This window comes from Oxyura jamaicensis, chromosome 2 (assembly GCF_011077185.1).
Source record: "Oxyura jamaicensis isolate SHBP4307 breed ruddy duck chromosome 2, BPBGC_Ojam_1.0, whole genome shotgun sequence".
Classification (NCBI taxonomy): Eukaryota; Metazoa; Chordata; class Aves; order Anseriformes; family Anatidae; genus Oxyura; species Oxyura jamaicensis.
Window position 1 is genome coordinate 739,995 of NC_048894.1, and position 18,289 is coordinate 758,283.

The 18,289-nt window shown below is 53.8% G+C and overlaps 1 protein-coding gene across 14 annotated transcripts in view; it reads left to right on the forward strand.

Moving 5' to 3' along the window:
* The first annotated feature begins 2,704 nt into the window (after positions 1-2,704).
* The window catches only part of MAP4 (microtubule associated protein 4), a 115,267-nt gene continuing 99,682 nt past the window's right edge, over positions 2,705-18,289 (forward strand). For all 14 annotated transcript variants that reach the window (XM_035319719.1, XM_035319726.1, XM_035319730.1 and 11 more), the window contains exon 1: positions 2,705-2,758. The gene's annotated coding sequence lies outside the window, so the exon portion shown is untranslated. The remainder of the gene's footprint in view (positions 2,759-18,289) is intronic.

Sequence of the window (18,289 nt, forward strand, 5' to 3'; positions counted from 1 at the left end):
TTGCTCCCTGGGTGATGCTGTGTTTTTCCCCCGTTCACGCAGACTTCTAAAAGTGGCTGGAGTCTTTCTCAGTTTATTTTGAGGGCATGAGGCAGTGCGCATCTTAGACTACTGTGAGGTCTAGCACGTGCAGATCTCTGCTGTCCCACCTTCTGTTCCAGGAGAGCTGTCAAGCTGGGGTAGGAGCGAGCGGCATTTCTGCTTGCCGGTCACAGACATCCCATGCAAGGGAGGAACGACCGATGTCATCTGCCCAGAGCTCTGTAAGGCCTTCGGCATGGTCCCACGTGGCATCCTGGTCTCCAAATTGGAGAGATGGACTTGGGGGGTGGGCAGTTCAGTGGGTAAGGAGCTGGCTTGAGAGACCAGGGAGTGGCGCTCAATGGCTCCAGGCGGTCCTGGAGGCACCTCAGGGTCTGTCCGGAGACCGGTCGATATCGTTACCTATGACACAGTGGGACTGAGGCACCCTCGGCAAGCTTGCAGGTGGCACCAGGCTGAGCGGTGCCGTCAGGACAGCAGAAGGAAGGGATGGCACCCAGAGGGACCTGGACCAACTGGGAAAGTGGGCCCATGAGAACCTGATGAGGTTCAACAGGTGCAAGGTGCTGTTCTGTGCCTCACCGCCCTTCTTGTAAAAAGAGATGGAGAGCAATGCTGCTCAGGTGGCAGGACAAGGGGGAATGGCTGCAAACTACAAGAGGGGAGGATTTAGGTTAGAGGTTAGGAGAAAACTCTCCACTCTGGGTGGTGAGGCCCTGGTTGCCCAGAGAAGCTGTGGGTGCCCCATCCATGGAGGTGTTCGAGGCCAGGCTGGATGGGGCCTTGGCCAGCCTGATCTGGTGGGAGGTGTCCTGCCCATGGCAGGGGGCTGGAACTGGATAGGCTTTGAGGTCCCTTCCAACCTGAGCCATTTTATGGTTCTCTGCATAAGGAGAAAAGCAATTTTTTACAACTTTGGATAGTTGATAAGACCTTGGTAGCATGTGAATGCTTCCCTCCAGGCTTCGTAGAGCAGCTACAGATGCAGCTTTACCAGGAGGCTCTTGCCCAGACCAAGAGCCTGCGGCCGCTCTCCCTTCACTGACACCAGAACCGCGTGTGATGCAGCGCTGTGCGGCTGGGCATGGAGCTGTGACTTCCAGCAATAAAAAGGGAGCTAGTACTTCTCACTATCGGTAATATTCTGCCACAGAAGAGAGTGGCTTGCTTATTTATCCATTTTTTCCCCTTAAGAAATGGGTATTCTCAATGCAAAGAGCAGTTGAAACGCAGCGTGGGAGAGCTGCTGGGTTACTGTGAAAGCTGGGGGATGAACTCTTAGCGGAGCAGACCACCAGGGCCTGCGGGTGTGAGCGGGGTGCTCGTCGGCTGGAAGCAGCTGGGGAGCAAGTCCCCGATGCTCCGATCTGTCACGGGGCGGCGAGCGGTGGTGTGGGAAACGCAAACGTGGGTTTCTGGTGTGTTATTAGCAGAGCCTCCTCCTGTTGGAGGGGGAGCGGTAATGTTGCCATACAAGCAGGAGCTCATCCATAATATTTATCTCTGAATCATCCACAAGGTATTTCTCCATTCCTTAATTAACTTTGAGCTCTCCCTTCCAGCCCTGCGGAAGGGAATGGGGCTCTCGCAGGAGGTTTCTCTCACTCAGCTAAAGCCGAAGCGGTGCTGTTTCCACTGGCCTGGTTTTTCATTTAACTGGAAACTGTCATCTCCTGCCGTGGAACAGGAAACGTGCCTCTGTAGCGAGAGGAGCGAGCGCTGCTGTGTCCGTATGGGTGCGTTAGTAACAGGCCCTGGGCTGCCGTTCTGTTGTGAGGCTGACTCAGCTCCTTACCGTGAGGAACGCCTCGGATGGATGTTTCTCTGTGTACCGAAATGCTGAACTGGCTCTTCCTCTGTGGCTTGGGTTGTGTTCTCGTCCGCTGAGCGCGACGTGGGGACTGTAGGGAGTATTAACAGCCTTCTTTTATTTTTAGGTAGGCTTGTTTGGCAATACAGCAACGCTAATGACCAAGGTGTAGAATAAGGGATACAGCGGCTTGGGATGCAGCGCGCAGCAGAGGAGGAAATGGTTCCCTGGTAAAGCTGCTGGGCACGGCTTCAGGGGCATCGTGGCAAACATTCAGCAAGTAGTCTGCTATCTTCAGCCTGAAAGGCACAAATCCTAATTGACTTATTGAAATCTGGATCCCCTTAAAATATCAATCTCACAGGCGTGCTGGTGCTGCTTTAGCTTTGTTCGTCTCCGGTCAGATAAAGCCCAGCGCAGGAACCCAGCCTGCGTCGCAGGGGGCTGGGCAGCGTGTCCCTGTACCGGTGACTCTGGGAGCCTTTAAGCCACTCTGTAAGCACCTGAAATGGTGCTTAGTGGAGAGATGTCCTGATTGTCCACTTCAGGGTAACGGTGCGTTTATAAAAACCTATTAAATTGCATAATAAGGGAAAAGTTGCTCACAGTTTTCATCGTATGTCCTTGGCGGCTCGAGCAAATGTTGGTGTGAAGTAGTCATAGCTAGATAGCGTTCCTGTTGAGAAGGGAGCGTTAAAGAAAGCCTCCGGGGGGGCTGCAGCAAGGCTTCTCACGTTTGAGTTCATCTTGAGTGACAGAATTCATCTTCGGGCCACCCTCGTAAGCTGACGTGCAAGTACTGGGGAATAGTCTGGCTTCCTCTGAATTCCGCATGTTTTTGGTGTTTTGCAGGTAAGCAGCCTCTGAAGACTGAAGGACCTGCTGAAGGGAACACCTGCTTTTGAGGTATGAACTTTTTTTTTAACTATCCATCACTAAATCTCAGATTAGAAGTGAAGGCTCGATGCAGCTGTGTGTACACACTGAGCTTTGTCCGTCCTGGGCTCACAGCTACCATCCAGCGTTCAGCGAGCTCCTTATCTCCCACAGAAGCTCAGTAGCGAGGCTTGGCGGAGCAGGCAGGCCTGGCTATGACAAGGCAAGTATCAAATGGGCTCAGGATAGCCTGCATGCCTTTAAAAGGCATTATACGGAGAGTCCTTTGACTTGAGCTGCTGCAGAGTAAGTGTCCAAAATGCGTTCAACTTCTGTTTCTGGTAAATGCTTTACGCACTGCTCTTTTGGTTTCCTTCATTTTGGGTGTTACGGTCTAACACTCCCTTGCTTCTGTTCGAGACAGGGGCAGCGTGTGGCTCAAGGCATGGCCTTCCTGGCCCGCTGGCCCTCTCCTCCTGCTCTTTGTGCTGCAGAGGGCAGACGTTTTGTTCCACGCGTCACACAAACCTTCTGTAGACCTCTTACTCTGATTCAAAGATGAAGCTGGGCAGTCTCAGCGAAGATGAAGCCAGGTCTGATTTAATTTGGTAGGAATTTGGAGCATTCGATCATCTGAGTTGCTCGTCCTGTCCTCCAGTTGTGGAAGGCACTGTGAAGCTAAACTTCTGCTGGAGTCTGTCGTGAGGTCTGCAGGCAGGACATACGAGGGGCAGGTGCTTCCGTAACGTTTCAGGGAAGGAATGACAATTTCTTGATATTTATCTGAGGGGCCCAGATGAATTCTGCATTGCAGTTTGAGTCGTGTGGCAGGGGCTGCTCTCAAATGTTGCCTATTTCTTCAAGTCCTGGGAACAGTTTACTGCCCGTTTGCTACACTAATTAATACTTCTTCCTATCTTCATGTTGGTTGTTGATGTTGAAGCAAGCGGTGCAAGTTGGTTTATCTTCCAGACTACTTTCCTTAAAGAACAGAAACCAATTCATGCCGCTTGTTTCAACATCAGCAACTATCCAATGGGATTTAGTAGAACTGTCGTGAAGTGACAGCCCCACGTCTCCAAAAGTCTTTCTGTGTGCACGGGACTAAGGAGGAGAGGTACAAAGCCTTGTCCCTGCAGTCAGGCTAACGCGTGTGTCCATTCGTGACACGACTAAAACCAGGCTCAGCATCACTGCCGCTTGTTTGTGCTGTGTTGTGGCTGCCTGCCAGGCCATCTGAAGTCGTTCTCTAAAAGCTGTTTGAAAAGAAGCCAGGTGAGATGGCTTATCTCGCTTCGGGTGGGATGGAGGGGGTGGGAGGGGAGGCGCCCAGGTTCTCTGCATGCTTCTCGTGGTGGCTGCAGTGGAGTAAAAGAGGTCACGGGAGGCGGAGTGGAGCTGGTGCTCCACGCAGCTGCACAGCGATGACACCGGGTGGAAGAGCCCTACGCTGTCCTCCCTGCGTGTTCCATCAGTTTCCTTTCCACCTGGCTTTGGCTGGTGTGGCCGTATGTCTGTCAGGCTCCTGGGATGTCTTGAGTTGATCTCAGACTGCAATTTCCTTGGTCGTGTTGTTAGCCCCCACGTTGTTTGAGGTGGTGAGTTCGCTACAGTCTCGTTTTCCTCCTTTTTTCCACTGCACAAACCCAAGGTACGATAGAAGCTGACTCACAGAGCCCCGACTGTACTCATAGTTGCACCTTTCAACGCTTGTTGTTCCATGGGCTCAGGACATGGAACCACACAGGTGTTTCCCACAGACTGCATTCAGCAGCTAAAAATGCTTCCTGAAGTAACTTATCCGGGAACATCTAATCCACGCTCATTGACTGCTAAATGAATAAAGGCAACTTCCGCCCCGGTATCCGTCGGGGGAACCCGGGAGAGCAGCAGGAAGGAGAGGTGTTTGTGCGAGGCCGACCGCTGCCTGGGTCTTGTTGGATGACCTGACTGAGGAGTGCCTGGGGCTCCTTGTGAAGCAACACCAAGAACCTGTTCAGCTCAGATCCTGCCTTCTAGCTCAGATCCTGCCTTCTCTTAGGAGCCCTGTTCACCAAGTACAGTTTCACCTTGGTCATCTTGCTTAAACTACAAGTACCGAGTAGGACTCCCGTGGCACCTAGAGTTTCATTTGGATATTGTGTTGTAACATGTTTGCAGAAGTAGTTCCTCCCCACCTAAACGTTTCCTGATGTTTTAATTCTTCTGCAAGTGCCTTAGCTGGAAGGAAACGAGCACAAAAGCACATCTTCAGGATCAGTGCTGTTGGTGAGGAGTGAACTGGGTTGGGGCTGCTGCTGCCATAATGGTAGGAGGAGGAAGTAGCTGCTCCTCGCTGTTCCCATCCTGCCGCAGAGCTCTGCCTACGGAGAGCTTGCCCAGACAGGGAAACGTCCCCTGCCCCTGTCCTTCAGCAAATGGAGTGTGACTGATCACGAGCAGCTTGTGGTTTGGAAGAGGGGCTGCGGCATTTGGCATCCAGCCTTTCAAAAAGGGGGTGAGGATGTACGCACTGGCCTCTTACTTTGAGCATACCGGGAACAGGCTCGAGATTCAGCCCTTGAAGAGAAGCCTTGGGAAGGAGGCCGTGCTAATACATCCCTTCCAACACATGGTCTGAGCTCCCTGAAGAGCTGTGGGCAGAACCCTTTATTTCAATCCTTAAAAAAGGAGAAATAAGGCGGGGGAGGGGGTTGTTCGGTTCCATACTGTGCTGCTTGGTCCCTTATCCCCCTCTTTTTGGAGGGGACGCTGCCTGTGGCAAAGGGCACAGTGCTGGGTGCTGGCAGCGGCTGTACCTGCAGTAGGGAAGTGAATCATTCCCTGCAGAAACTCGGAGGCTGTACCTGATAACATTGCAGGGAGACCTGCAGTGTTTTTATTGATCTCTTTCATTGAAGACTCGGCTTTTGTTTTCTAACCAATGCCTTGTTTTTAAGCCCTGGTTGAATGTATTTATTATCAGGAGTACGGAAACGTAAATACAATAGTGGTCGAACTGCAGCAGCTACTCCCTTCCTCCTCTGGTGGCTTCCTGCATGCGTTTTGGAAGGTGGAAATTACTCTTCTGCAGTAACGAATTTCAGAAATGAGTGTTCTTCCCCCTGCTGCTGCTCCATCAGATGTCAAAAACCAAAGGGTCTGAGCAAAAAAAAACCCCAACTACTCTCATGTAGGCTTTAAGACTGAGAAGTGAGCTAAGGCCCCTTGCTGGAGCTCCCTGTAACGCTTTCCTGTGCCCCAGCCTGATGCACGCACTGGCTAACGGGACATCTTGTTGTTCTCCTCCACTTCACCTAGCCCTGTAACCCGACAGCCGTGCAGGCAGCCCTCTAGCTGAACTAAGTCTGCATTCACCCACTGGTGATGCTTGAGCGAGCCTCGTAAAAGAATAATAACAAGAATAACTAACGGATGGGAGCAGTGCCTTCGCTGGCTGCAGTGTTTTTCCCCCAGACCTCAGCTTGCGATTATTTTAGGAAGCTGCTCCGTGAGCGTGGTTCTCCCTGTAGTAACGTGGGTCACAAGTAGCTGGTGCTGGTAGCTCTCCTAGCTCGGCGTGAGTTTCGTCATTGAGTTTTGTCACTAAAACTAGCTCGAGGTACCGGAAAGGTTCAAATAGTACCGCCTGGTCTTCCACAGCTCGGGAGGGGGTGGGCTGAGCTGTTTGAAGGTTAGAGAGTTAACCTGACCTCAAAGCCTAGGCTGTCGTGTGCTGCTTTTTTACCGAGAGCCTCTCCTGAGCTGTGCGTGGCAGTAACAACTTTCTGGGGCAAGGTATTTATCTGCGGGGCCTCCTTGCGTAACCTGCCGCCCTTCGTGCTATTAATATGCCCCTGCTGCACTAATGCCGGCCCCGAGCGCGGCAGCTCCGTGATGCTCTTATGGCGCTTGGCCAGCTGCATGACTGAACTTAGAGAGGATCCCAGGGATTTTTATTTAGCTAAGAATAAACATCACGTGAGAGCAGGAGTACTTCCCTGCCCAGGGGAGAATTAAGATGGCGAGCTGGTGGGGAGCAGCGGCGGCTTAAGGGCTGGCCCGGCCCCCCCGTGCTCCGGAGGAATAAGCTGCGAGTCCGCAGGAAGCAGAAGGGCCTGGCTCGTAACCTCCCGCTTTCCTTGCTGCTCAGTTCGTCAGTGCATGATGACACAGTGCTTTCCCAACAGTCTATTTTTATAATTCAAGAGCCTGATAACTCTCCTTGTGAAAGGAGACGTGAATGTACTTGCTTCATTTCTAGCCGAGCAGCGTTTCATATTGGACCTCGGCCTACAGCTGGGGTACCTGGTAACGTGCTACCGAGAGACTTGCTGAGCGCTTCTAACCTCTCCACCTGTATTTTTCTCCAAGAGAAGGACTGTCTCCTTCCCTTGGATTGCACGCAGGCAATATTTACTTCCCAGGCTTCTAGCAAATCCTCTCATGAGCTGTAGGTAGCCAAAGACTCCAGTTCCTCTTGTAGAGGCACCCAGGAGTGTTGAGCTACGTTCCACCTTGGTTTGAGAGGACTTCTGATCTTACCTTCCTCGCTTATGTGTAGACAGAAATATCCCTACTTAAAATAAAAACTAACAAACCCAGAGGGATGTGGCTGCCCCGGAGCACGCAGAAGGAGCAGCGGGCTCCCCAGCTCTCGGTCCATGGGGTATGCTCTGCTCCCACCCTAGCGCTGCCCAGGGACTTCATGAATTCCTGGGCAGCTGCGAGGCCTCCCTGGGAGTGCAGGGACCAGCTCGTTCCTGGCTGAAGGATCTGACACGGAGTGGATGGGAAGCTGCTGCTGGCGCTCAGCGAACAGGCGCGGCTCCCTCCGAGCTGTGCTGCCTGCGTGGCTGCAGAGCTCCGTCCCTCCTGCTGCTCCAAAACCAGGGCTAGGCACTAACAGAGCGTTTGCTTCTCCTTTCTAAATGTCTGGTTCCAGAGGCCTTTGTTGTGGTTTTGAAACGGCAACCCCCTATCTCTCAGCTAGGTCGGGTGTCTGTTCTACTTCCAGATCCCTTTTGGGGTACCTCTGTCAGTTCGCAGGAGCCCGAGGGCAGGGCACGGTGCGCCAGGCACCCGACGAGTCCATAAGCTACCACTTTCTCTGGTGAGGTTTTGCGGAAGTTACAAGAGCTAAACCTTGTTTCTTAGCCTAGATGCGTGGTTTGCTTCATTCTTCGGGAGCTTTTGAACTTCCGATAGTGAAAGCTTTCAAATATTTTGTTCTTTGCAAGTCATTTGCTTGAAAAAGCATCAGTAGAGTTGCTGTTCTGCTCATGTGGCTCAGACATCCAGCTGGCGGTGAGCTGTCGCTGACGGAGTTGGTTCACCAGGCGGCCTCTTCATTTGGAAGCTCCCAGTTCTGTGTCCTGATCTACAGGTTCTTATACTATGTAATTACGCTGTCAAGAGGCGCTTAGCTTAATTAAAGCGAAGTAGCTGCTCTGATGCAGTCACTAGCATAGCCAGGATTCTTCCGTGCAGGTAAAGGAGCGCACTCTGTATGTAAACGGAGTTCCTGGAAGCAGTGGCTGTGTGTACCCAGGTGCCAAGCAAAGCGCTGCTGTTTCCATAGCTCTATCTGCTGTAGCTCCTGTTCTGTGCAACCCGTCGTGTTGCGTGCTACCTGCTCAAATTTTACCTTGCTTTTTGGGTAACGCCAGCTGGGGGTGTTGGGGCGCTTCCCATGGGGTTGGTTTGCTCGCAGATGGCATCCAGCCTTTCCTGTGGGCATCAGATCGTCGCTTCCCCTACCTGCGTACGGAAAGGTGGCGCCAGCAGCTGGGCGTGAGGTCTTTCAGCGCCACCCGTGGCTCGATTTATCCCTGATGTCCCCTTGTGAAATAAGGGAGCAGAGCTGCTGAGGCGCTGGCCTCTTTCTGCCAGGCTGTTTCCACGAGCTGGAACTGCCTCGGCTGTTCTGCGGAAAGCTGACCTCCCGATTTTCAAGACTTAGTGCAGTAAAAGCTTATCGGTGTATTTGTGACACGAGTGTGACATTTCAGTGCTATTTAATGGCTGCAGATTTTACTCTGAGAGCTTTTTTGTTTAACTTCAGAGTATCTGTCTTCTCTGGTCTTTACTTTCCCCGCTGCCCTCTTAGATGCGTGTATTCACATGAGGCAAACCACTGAATTCATGAAAGTATCAAGAGCCAGAATTAATCTGAACGGCATCTCTGAACTCTGAAAAACCATTCTTCTCACAGCACGACTTGTGAGTTCTTCCACGTCTCCTGGTTTGTAGCTCCAGCGTCCGTATTGCTTGGGAAGAAAGCAGCACGGCAACACCAGGAATCCCCTTAAAATGAAAGCCAAGATGGTCACGTAAGCACAAGACTCATTTTTCTGGGAACAGCCCAGACAAGACAAATGTGGAGTAGGATGAATGTAGAGGAGCTGAAGGGAGGACAGAGTGAGGTGAACGTCTGCAGTGAAACTCTTCCCTCTGCGTGTACTCGAGTTGTCCTTCCCGGGCCGTGGCAGCAAGATGATCTCGGGGGGGAAGAATGCCTAATAAAAATGGGAATCGCAGATTGATCTGGTTAGAAATAAGCCTGCCTTTCCCCCTCCCGAGAAAAAGGGCTCTGTAGGAAAAGTCCAAGCCATTATTCTGTGTTTTGCCTTCCGTGAGGTCGAAGCTGCTTTCCTTTCTGATGCGTGTGCTATTAAAGGAAAGCAGCTGACAGCAACAGCTGCTCGCCGTGCCTGTTTGGTTTGTGGCTTAGCGGTCAGTGCGCCACGCAGAAAGCGAGCAAGCGCTCTGCTAACAGCCAGGGTTTTCGCACCCTGCCCCGCGCCGCCTTCTTACCCTCCGTGCGCTGCCAAGGGCAGGCAGGAGGCTCTCCCCGCGCTGATTGATGCAGCAAACCTTATTTGGTGCCGCCGCTCCGCTGCGGCTCCCAAAATCCCGTCTCCTGTGAAACGCCTCGGAGGCCAGCACGCAAGTACGGCTTTGTTTTCTTTTGAAATGGGCTCTAAAGCGACCTATTTCTTAGCTAAAACTTACAAGTCCGCGCAGAAGGTGGGCAGGCCCCTCTGTTTCCCTTAGGTAAGCGTTCGTGGCCTTGGAGACGACATCCCCGCCTTCTTTAGGCTCTTATTTCAACGCTCGTAGGCCTGCGCTCAGGCAGACGCTTGAAAGTCCCTCACGGTTATTATCTCTGCGCTCATCATCCATGTGGCTTGTTTGAAGGCCGGCCAAGGCCATTAATCCCCACCTTTCAGAGGCCCTAATCCCTGCCGGGGCTTATAGGAAAGTTATTCCTGTACTCCCAGCGAGGCTGCTCTGGCAGAGCATCTCTGCTGTGACTCAAGGCGAGTTTATTAATGTGACTTTTTATCAGCTTGGAAACTGTACAGCTCGTCATGGAGCAGCCTGACTCGGACAGCCTTACCCCATCGCGCTGAGTGGTTGACGGGAATGAAATCGCCCAGAGGAAGGGAATCATTCAGGAGGCTGGTAGTCTCTTATCTCTGTGCTGTAGTATAATTAACAGTCATAAAACACCCTTTGAAGGCACGGATACGGGCTGCATTTTGGGGGAATGGGTGCAGGGGAAGTCAGGGTTGGAACAGGTCTGTTGGGCTGATGGTAATTTTTGCAGTTGTCGCTCTGCTGCTCAGCCTGGCTCTGGTTTTTGGCTGGCTGGGGCTCGGCTGATGCAAAGCTGCCTTCGTACGTGAGGCTCCCCCTTCCCCCTGCCCTTCAGAGATGCTTCCTTGGTTCCGAGGAGGCTTCTCCACACCCTCAGGATGAGTTCAGGTGGGATTCCTTCTGTTGTGTTGTCCTTCCTGGGGCTACAGGCTTGGACAGAAGGGCAGCAAGGACGATTTGCCCTCGGTTTCGACTTGGCCCTGTAGCGTTGGTCCCTCCCCAGTGGCACCGTGGGGAGATTCCAGAACTCACTTTGGGATTTTAGACAAATCCAGAGCAATTTAAGCCTAATTCCCAGGGATGTGGTGGAGCTAATCTCTTAAATGCCTGGAGTTTTTTTCCTTCATGAGTACTGAGACCAGAATTAGGCTTTTCAAAGCCAGAGAGCAAAAGAAGTTCCTGTCTCGGCTTTGCTCAGCTGTTAAGTGTCTGACAAAGAGCATGAGAGGCTTCATGCCTACAGTTCCCGTGCATCTCGTTCTGGGCACGCTGCACGTAGTCACTTCCCTGCACAGACAGTAGATGAGTTCTGTGCAAAGCACCTCTTCACCCTGAGCAGAGAGAGCAGGAATTACGTCCCAAAGGGGATTAACAGGTGGGAAGCTGCAACTGAGGCTGAAATCTGAGTGAGCACCCATGGGCTGACGGGGCAGGAAAATTGTCCGTGCACCCTGGATTTCCTCCTGAAATCTGAGGAAGCAGCAGGGGCTGCTCTGCCACGTAGGTGCTGCGTGCCAGAGGAGTGATGCTCTGACTGATTGCCCTGGAGTCCCAGGATGTTATCTTGGAGAGCAAGAACGAGTACGTCCTGCCTCCTCAGCTTCATCAGCAACTCTAGACGCTTTCGGAGCGCTAAGTGGGCCTGTTCCATGACCTCTGCTGCCTCCCCTAAAGCAACGCTTTGGGAACAAGTTCTCAAAAGGAAACGCATGAAGGCATGCATCCAACCCCATACGGTGGCTTTGATTTTCATAGAAGTCCCCATTACAAGTTGGTGTAGGTGATCTTACCTCACCGGCAGAAGGAGTTTTTTTATCTCAGAGGGAAGAAGTCTAGTAGCCCGAGCCAGAGCTGGGTAACAAGTTACTAAAACAGAGCTATCCGGAGTGCTCCGGGAGTCCTGAATCACCGTGTGCTCGTGGGAAGGCGCAGCTGCACCGTGCTCTTGCCACACGTGGGGCGCAGGTCGGCCGCTCCCCGCTGATGGCGAGGTGTTGGGTGCTTCCGTTCCTCCCTCGGTGCTCTGGTCTGCGCTGGGATATGACTAAAGGGATAAAAATATCAGACCAGAGATTTTAAAACAATGAACAAGTAAAAAAAAATTGAGCAATAAGGAGCCGCATGACTTCATACAACTCTTCCCCTCCTGTTTCATGAGGCTCCTTGCTGTGACCGCGTGCCGCTGAGCAGGGCTGGAGGTGCGGTGTCCTAACGCGGTGCCATGCTTTGGGAGCTCTTCCTTAGGACCAGCTCTCACCTGGAAGAGTGGCTCCAGCCTCGTGGCAGCTGTTCAGCCCCGCAGGCTCATCGGGACAGCTCTGGTGGCAAGCCCAAAGGCTTTAACAAGCAGTGTCAGCACGTGCAAGGATTTTCTAGATGGGACTTGCTTTTACCGGCTGCGTGGCCGTGCACCTTTCTGTGCAGGGAGGTGAGGAGCAGCGTGACACTGGCAGCTTCGTGGTATGTACGTGAAACTCTTGCTTTTGGAGCTGACCCTCCAGAACGGTGCTGCTCGTATTCGCAGCTCTGCAAGTCGGGCTCTTCCCAACCGCCCCGGCTCTTCCCAACCGCCCCGACTTGTGGCCTTGAGCTGGAGACAAACCGAAGCAATTGGAGACCAGTAATAACTCGTGAGGCTTTTGAAGCAGCGGGAGGAAGATGTCTATATGTTAGTAAGCAGGATGGGTGGCTGCCTTTCCATTGCAGGACTAGTTGGGACTCCTAGCGCTAGCTTCGTAGCTCCCAGAGTCATTTTAGCTCTTAATTTAAGAGCAAGAAGGGTACCTGAAAATCTGAATGACCAAGATTGGCAGTTGTGTGGCAGAGGTGCGAATTCTGGAATCGTTCCTCTGTTTTTTTTAATCCAGCCTCGTCTGGTTTCCATGCCTGGCAAAGGCCCCTGTTCTGATGGAACTCCCTGGCTGCCTGAGGGCTCTGTGCAGCACTTCATCGTCCCAGGACCTGGGGTGGGAAGGGATCCTTCCCAAAGCCGTGTGCATGTCCGGGGAGGCTGGGGGGCTTGTTTCGGTTTGGTTTTAAGGCTTGCCTTCAAGATGTAAAATGAAGGCGTGTTTGGAGTCAGCCTGTTCTTTTCGTAGGCTTTCACAGGAGACCTTTCCCCGTCTCCTTTCCAGCTGCCTTCATCTTTGATCTTAGTGACGCCAGCCATGCTGCGTTCTTCCCGATGCCTCCTGAGCCTTCCAGTGCAGGGTGCTGTGTAGCCAAGCACCCTGCTCATGTGCATAGGTACTTAGAGGTGCAAACGAGCTTGTACTGGTGCTCTGTCATTTGGGTATTCCTTCCACGTTCATCTTTGATGGAGATCTAACCCTGGCTAATTATTTCAGTTTGCATAAGCGCTGAATTTAGGCTTTATTTTTAACCTGCTTTTCCCTAAGTGGCAAACAAACAAGGGGGAGGGGGCACGATAGGCACGTATCGCCCGCCAGTGGGTGCGGAGATCCTCCACAGCTTGGAGTTCCACGTTTTCCCTTCGCTAACTGGAGATGTGGCTCGATCAGAGGGCTCCAATAATGACCGGGAGCGGCGCAGTCACTCCTGCAGGCAGGGCTGCTCGGGTGGAATCGCCTTCCTTCATGGTCACCTCTCCCGGGAGCTAAGCCCGAGGGGCCTCCTGAGGGGTTCCTGCACTAAAGGGGACCCGTGTCGCAGCCGCCTGCCCGCCCGGCCGCTCGCTCTGCCTCCGGGAGGCAGCGCCTGGAGGGCTGCGTCCATGGGCAGGCTGGGGGCAGCAGCCGACGGTCTCTGCGAGCCAGGCTTTGATTGCTGAGGGGCTTCGGCCTTCGCTGCCATGCGCTGTGGCACCGGAGAGCTCTTCTTTAAAATCTATGACAAGATCAATTCCTGGGCTGACTTACAGCAGAGGTCAGTGCCGGTGACCCAACTTTCTCATCACCGTACAAGTTTGTTCTACGGCTGCAAAGCTCCTGTTTTGTTTGGGTGAGCAGCACAGAGCGCTGCGCTCCCCGCGGAGGAGTGGACGCACGCACCACGACGGAGAGGCTGAGCGACGCGCTGATCTAGCCTTGCTGGCGTAAGGTTTGTGTCTGGGAAAACATCATCCCAGAACACAAAGCTGTCGCCCTGTAGAGGCTGGAACAGCCTGTCTGGTTTTCTGAGGAGGTGTGTGGGTGTTTTTTTTTTTTTTTGTGGCTCTTGATTTTTGTAGTTCTTCCGTAAGGTCTCTCAGTCCTTGGTAGCTGTTAGGGTGGTCTTCAGAGCAGCCAGCTTCAGCGAGGCTTTTACATTTGCATTTGGGAGCGTTTCAGTACTTGGTGCTTTGTGATCGTGTAACTTCTCAGACGTGCTTTGCCGATCTGGCTGATGTTGAAGGCTTAGCTGCCGTGCGGAGGTGGAAGGCTGGTATCCGCATCCCTGTGCTTGTCGGGCTCTGCGCCGTACTCCTCGGGAAGACAAGTCGTGCCCACTTTCCTGAAGCAATGTAAAATTCTGCTGTGCTTGAGGAAGGTAGAGTTGAATCGTCCTTGTTGCCATCACCACCACTGCATGGACTTCCCCCAGTTCTTTGTTCTATTTTTTTGTGGTTTCTTTTAAAATCTGTTTAAGAAAATAGAATCTCTTTCTTAAATCTGGTTGACTTGGGTCCAGCTGACGGATGACTTTAACGTAAGTAAATGTCCAGCTCTAAACTGAAACGTAGCTTCAGCTGGGCTAAACGTCGGGCTGGCAGCTCGCAGGCTGGCCGTAATCATGGTCTTATGTCGATGGCAGGCAGGAGACCTGCGGGGAGAGGAGGCTAACGTAGGGTTTTCCCCTGGCTAGCCCAGGACGTCTGCCCAGTTTGCTTTGCAGACGCTCTCGTTGGCTCGAGTGGAGGCTCTCCAGGCCGTGGATGTCTAAAAAGCAGGAAGAAAGCCGAATTTGTCTCCGATCTGCAGAAAACTGAGAGAATCTTTCCAACGCTACCGAAGAGACGCAAATAATGGGAGGCTGCCCGGTGTCTGTCTCGGCTGATTCGCCCGGCAGCTGAATCATTGCACATGGCGAAAGCACGCCTCGTAGGCTTCATGGCTGCCTGCTTACAGGAAACTTAGTTGATGAAAACGTCTCAAGCTTATGGAGCAGAAAGGTTCATCGCAGCCTCGTGCCCAGCCTGGCTGTAGCAGTGAGGTGTATGTGCAGTGTCTGTTAGCAGCAGAAATAATGAATGCCTCGCTTCGAACTGCGGGGAAATGGTTTGTGTCCCGGGTACTGAAGTTCTGCAATTGCATGGTGTTCTTGGAACTGCTGAAGAAAAACCGGAATTATTTAGATCCTTACAAGGGCAGCAGGAAACCGAAACAACTGCGCTTATTTGAAGCCACCAGCTTTGAAATTGTGAAGTTGCAGTTTATACAAGTAGAAGGTATGACACCAAAAACCAAACAGCAACACGCAGCTGGAGCCCGTTTTGTTCCGGCGCCTTTCCCTGTCGCAGGCCGTTGGCCCTGCTGCGGTGGTTTCCGTTCCACTCTGCCGGTCACTCCTCATTCATTGCAAACCTCGCCGTGCCCGCGGCTGAGGGCAGTGGCTGAGCACCGCCGGCTCTGCTCCCCGCCTGCAGGGCTGCAGCCCCCTGCCCACCACCACGAGCATCTTCTGCAGCGCAGCATCGGTGGCTTCAGGCTCTCACGGACCTGAGGTGTGTGCCCATGGACAGCCGCCTCCCTGCCTGTCTCTGTGGCCACTGCCTGGGAAGGTTCCCGACCCCCCGGAGGTAACGGCGCTGTTCTCCCTTGGCTCAGTACGCAGACCAAGGGGTAATTTCATGGCGTTGAGCAGCGGCATGAGATGGGGAGCTGACCGTCAGCTCGCTCCTCTTGTGCTGATTTTTTTCCTCTTCTGCTCGCCCCTTCCACTTCCTTAGGCTTGTTTCCTTTTTTGATTTATGCTTTGATTTTCCTTACCAGAGTGCATGCGTACAGGTTTCAGCCAAGGTTTTCATCTAGTTGCTGTTTTTGCTCCTGTTCCTGTTCATGGCTTCCTCTGACTGTCCTCCCCAGGCCGGGCAGCGGTGCCTGGAGCTTCGTTACCTGCTGGGCTCTGTCTCAGCCTCTCGCTTGCACGTTCCCTGGCTGAACAGGCTGCAGACAGCTCGAGAACCTCAGGAGCTGCTTGGGAAACCTCGGGAATTGCTCAGGACGTTTCTCTTCACGGGCCCCCTGCTCCAGGAGAAGCAGCTCGGGTGGGATCAGCAGCCTGAAGGTGAGATGAGGGGACAGTGCGGTGAGCTGGTGAGGAGCACAGGGAGTCAGACAGCAGCTGGAGGAAGGGGAAGTGACGCCAAGCGAGCTGTGCCACGCCGCGAGGAAGCAGCAGTGGCTGAAGCTCCGTCTCCTCTGCGAAACCCCGCTGACGAGCTGGATTGCGGGTTTGCTGAGCCTATCTGAAGTGAGCAGCTAAAGCACGGCACTTATCGCGTGCAGCCGTGAGCTGCCTGTGGAAGTGGACTGAGATTTGCATCGAGCCTCTGCAGCTATTTCCTGGTTCTCAGCAAGTGGCTCCGGGGCGCTGAGCGCTCTGCAGAAGCCCAGGCTTCTTAGGCACACCTTGCAGTGTCCCCAGTCCCCCGCGGTCCGTTTCCGTGGTGCCCCCACGTCCATCCCCTGCTCCCAGCCTGCGAGAATTGTTATAATTATTGTTATTAGAGGTGTCCATTCCGATTAGTTGGCTGTGTGGATTTGGAAGTTGAGGCTTCCCGTCTATTTCAGATACTTAAAATTAACCAGGAAGCCGCTGATGAAGTTGTCCTGAGAAGCGATCACGCAAGTGCTTTGCCTGGTGGTGTAGCATAAAAGCAACAAACGCCCCAAATCTCCCCGCTCTGGAGTCGCCACTGCTCCTCTTGTGAAGAAGGGAGGCGATCGCTAAGCTGTACGAGCGACGAGAAGCTCTCTTGCAGCATCACGGATTGTCTGAAGGGGAGCGTGGTGCTGGACGACACCGCTCTCCCTAATCCTGACGCTGACTGCTGCGGGTCCAAACCTGCCTTTGAAATCGGTCAAAAAATACCACGTGTGATGGGTTGTGTCAGCCGCCCGGAGCTCGGCACGTGGCTGGTGGTGGCACAGGGCAGGAGCTGGGAGCTGCAGAGCGCAGGAGGTACCAGCTGCACCTCCGTGGGAGCAGCGGCTCTAAGTGACATTGGTGTTGGGTTTTTATTACGTCGATGTCTGTGGTTGTCCGCTAGCGGTGTGGTGCTGAACGCCATAGCGGATCCTTCAGCTTGTCCAGGGCTGCACCCGGCAAAGAGTTGTCAGAAGGTTAAGAGGGGACCCTGCTCCGTGGTGGTTGGGCTGCAGCTGGAGTGCTGGGTCCCTGGTACAGGAGGGACCTGGAGGGCATCCAACATGGGACCACCAAGATGATCTAGGACCCAGAGCCCTTCTGCTGTGAGGAGAGGCCGGGAGAGCTGGGGCTGCACAGCCTGGAGCAGGGGAGGCTCCGGGGGATCCCAGCCATGGCCGGCAGCACCTGCAGGGAGGTGCCGAGAGGCCGGAGCCGGGCTCTGCCCAGCGGTGCCCAGGGCCCAGCCTGGAGCCCGGGAGGCTCCCCCTGACCCCCAGCAGCACGTCCGTGCTGGGCGGGTGCCGGAGCCCTGGCCCAGGCTGCCCCGAGAGGGGCTGGGGGCTGCTCCCTGCACAGCTCCAGCAGCGCCTGGCGTGGGGCTGGGCACCAGCTCCGGGGGCTGCTGGAGCACGGCGGGGACCAGGGGGACCCAAGGGGGTGCTTCCAGCCCCAACCAGGCTGGGATTCTGTGAAAATGCTGCCTTTCCATTGAAAGCTAAAGGTTCCTGGACGTGCATCTCCGTACCTGTGAGGAAGAGCCTCTAGTAAATTGGAGTGATTTCCTGCAACTTGGAACAGCCACAGAAATAAAGCCCAGGTCCAGCCCTGTGTAAGTTTTTTGGGGAAAAACAAACAAACCCTTGGTTCAGTTTGTGCATAAAAAAGAAGAGGAGGTCACAGGCTTGGTGTGTCTATGCACAAAATGTAAAATGTCAGCTCTGCAGTTCATTGATGTGCCCTCCTTTTGGGAAGATAAGTGCAGGCGTCCTCTTCATGTGACTCCCTGCAAACGCAGCGCTGAAGGACGATGACTTGGCATCTCTCTGCTCCCTGCTGCCCTGTTCCCTTCTGCCTCAGTGCCCGCCAAGTGCTCCCGAGAGCCTCAGCTAAGAGCAGCAGCCTGGCGGGGGGAGAGGAATGGAACGGTGACGGAGCTGTCCGTGTCTCCCAGGCAGGGACTGCGCTGCATGGGGCTGGGAGCTGATTTTAAAGGAGCGAGGGGATCTGGTGGAACAATGTACCTGCCCTTAAACCCTGTGTCGGTGTCTCCTCTAAAAACCAGGAGTGCTGCTCTGTTTCCCTTTCCCCTTAGACGCACTGCACATGAGATCGCACCTCTTTGCCCCAAGGGCTGCTCACGCTTTGCTTTGGTGGGGGCAATGCGTAAGTAATGCTACTGGGGAGGCTGCTAATTACCCAGCCTGTTTTAATTGGAAGAGGAGAGGCTGGGCGCAGCTCGCTTGGTGCGGGGCAGCAGCGCGGAGTTCTCCCCAGCAGCAGGGGCCATGCAGTGCTCGGGGGAAGTCGCCTGGTCCCCCTGCCAGAAGGCTGAGGGAGTCGGTCAGCGCCTCGTGCCAGCTGTGGCTCCGGTCAAGCAGTGGACGGGCCTTC